The sequence below is a fragment of the Schistocerca serialis genome, chromosome 10 (assembly GCF_023864345.2).
Source record: "Schistocerca serialis cubense isolate TAMUIC-IGC-003099 chromosome 10, iqSchSeri2.2, whole genome shotgun sequence".
NCBI classification, from domain to species: domain Eukaryota; kingdom Metazoa; phylum Arthropoda; class Insecta; order Orthoptera; family Acrididae; genus Schistocerca; species Schistocerca serialis.
In genome coordinates this window covers 134,372,179-134,375,178 of record NC_064647.1, presented here as the reverse complement: position 1 = coordinate 134,375,178, position 3,000 = coordinate 134,372,179, and the positions used below count along the sequence as shown (strand labels likewise).

Below are 3,000 nucleotides of genomic sequence, written 5' to 3'. Positions count from 1 at the left end.
ACAGTCGAATGACGGTGACTGGCCGTAACGGGTTGGGGCCGCGTCGTGCTGCACAATAGCGTCGCGAACAACGCGCGCGCTCGCATAATGGAACGCGGCGGATGCGATGCCGTGTCCCGCCACTATGAGGGCCGGCATCTCAGCGAGGAGGAGGTGGCTACGCCTTCTGTACAACTTGCAGGCTCGCGATGCTCGCTGTGAATCTATAAAACAGGACGACTTACCGTGTATGCTACTTTATTTATTGTTTCTTGCAATTTCGACAACCACAACTTAGAAAATAACGGGGACTGTGTTTTCATACAGCTATAGAAATTGGTAGAAACTGCAATATAATTCGCTTCACTATGTAGAGGGTGTCCGGGAAGTAGGGATGTATATTAAAGTACTATTAAACTAAAACTAATCTCCTCCCGAACAAGCCATGAAGGCCCAAATGAACCGGCCGACCGCCGTGTCATCTTCAGCCCATAGGCGTCACTGGATGCGGATATGGGGGGGCATGTGGTCAGCACACCGCTCTCCCAGCCGTATGTCAATTTTCGAGACCGGAGCCGCTACTTCTCAGTCAAGTGGCTCCTCAGTTTGCCTCACAAGGGCTGGGTGCACCCCGCTTGCCAGCAGCGCTCGGCAGACCGGATGGTCACCCATCGAAGTGCTAACCCAGCCCGACAGCGCTTAACTATGGTGATCTGACGGGAACCGGTGTTACCACTGCGGCAAGGCCGTTGGCATTAAAGTACTATAGAACATACAAAATTGATTGAAAGTGTAATGTTCTTTTTACAAACACATTAAGTCTTCCATTTTTAAATGAAAAATTATGTCCTCCGTATGACCACCCAATACCGCGCGGCAACGAACAGTACGTTCACTGACGTCCTCGATGATGCGTTCTCGAACATCTGGTGAGATATTTACTATGAAAAACAGTCTTGATCACAATTTATTTATTATGGTGGCCTGTTTCGACCACTACTGTGGTTATCTTCAGACCAATTAGTAAGGACCTCCTTCTGCTGGAGAAGGAAGTCCTTACTCATTGGTCTGAAGATGACCACAGTAGTGGTCGAAACCGGCCACCGTTATAAATAAATTGTGATCAAGACTGTTTTTCATAGTAAATATTTGTAACACTTTGATCACTGTTCACATCCTTAATGTATTCAAAAGTAATCTGATGAAATGCGATTAATAATAATTTTAATTTCATCCTTCAGTTGGTGTATTGTTTGTGGTTTATTCACGTACACCTTTGTTTTCATAATTCCCCACAAAAGAAAGTCACAAGGCATAAGATCCTATTATCTGGCAGGCCAGTCCTGGTTGCTACGCTAAACCATAATTTTTTTAGTAAACTTTTCATTCAGCAGAGCAATCGCTTGACGGGCTGTGTGACATGTCGCACCAACGGTCGCCGTTCACAGTAACGGCAGCTCTCTCATCATTTTCAAAACAAGTACGGACCGATCACTCCTCCTGCCCAGAACCCACACCACACAGTCGTGCTTTGTGGGTGCATGTCATCTTCCACAGTCACTCGTGGATTTTCGTTACCCCACATTCTGCAGTTCTGCTCATTCAGATGCGCCTCATCTGAGAAAATTATTTATTTTATGAAGTTCTCGTTCTCTGCTTGTCGAGCCAAGAGCCATCTCTTTCCACGGTCTGCAGGCTTTAACTCTTGTGTAAGTTGAATCTTGTACGCATGCATTTTCACATCTTTTGAAAGGATTTCGTGCATTGAACTTGGTGATAAATTCAGTTGTCGAGGTCGTCTGCGAATCGATTTTGTGGGGCTTACGGTCACATTGTCACGCAAGACAGCAATGTTTTCTTATGTTCCAACCGAACGCGGTCGTCCTGTTTTCTGAACGTTTGCAACAGAACCCGTGGTCTAAAACTTCCGAACTGATGATTCGGTTGGAGCAGCATTACGTCTGAGTGTCAGGCGCAATTCACGAACGCATGTTGTGAGACTTTCACTGTTTTTGTAATAATTGTTTATCAATTGGATATGTTGCTCTGTTGTCATCTGACGAAAATAAACATCAGTCAGCAGTGCTCACCACATAAAAGCTACCAGGCTACTGATGGTAAGGATCACAGATAAAAGGAATGAAAAACCCACGGCTGCTATCCGTCATATGACAAAATGGGGTTAAATGCAAATTCGTACTTACTTCCCGGACACCCGTTAGGAGCCCGCCAGATGCTGCGTCCTAATTGAGTGTGGGATAGACAAGCGGAGCTGCAGTGGTGGAGTCCTGTGAAGGGCCGGATCGCTAATGAGACATCATCCATATAAGTTCGCAGGCTTCCAGGGCCTGTGTCATTTTGGATAAAACAGTTGTGGATATTGGGCCGCGTCATTATAACTACTACACTGAAATGACAAAGAAGGCATGCATATTCAAATACGAAGACATGTAAACAGGCAGAATGCGGCGCTGTTGACGTCAACGCATATATAAGACAACAAGGGTCTGGCGCAGTTGTTAGATGCGTTACTGCTGCTACAAAAGCAGGTTATCAAGATTTAAGTGAGTCTCAACGTGGTGTTATAGTCTGCGCACGAGCGATGTGACACAACAGCATCTCTGAGATAGCGATGAAGTGGGGATTTTCCCGTACGACCATTTCACGAGTGTACCGTGAATATCAGAAACCCGGCAAAGCATCAACTCTCCGACATCGCTGCGCCAAGAAAGGATCCAGCGAGAACGTGACCAACGACGACTGAAGAGAATCGTTCAACGTGACAGGAATGTAACTCTTCCACATATTGCTGCAGATCTCGATGCTGGACCATCAACTGTCAGCGTGCGAACCATTCAACGGAACATCATCGATATGAGCTTTCGAAACCGAAGGCCCACTCGTGTAACCTTGATGACTGCACGATACAAAGCTTTACGCCTCGCCTCGGTCGTCAACTCCGACACTGGGCTGTTGGTGACTGGAAATGTGTTGCTCGGTCGGACGAGTCTCGTTTCAAAT

The 3,000-nt window shown here is 46.4% G+C and overlaps 1 pseudogene; it reads right to left on the bottom strand.

The window, feature by feature from the left end:
* Positions 1-615: 615 nt before the first annotated feature.
* On the bottom strand, positions 616-733 carry LOC126425382 (5S ribosomal RNA; annotated as a pseudogene).
* Positions 734-3,000: the final 2,267 nt, after the last annotated feature.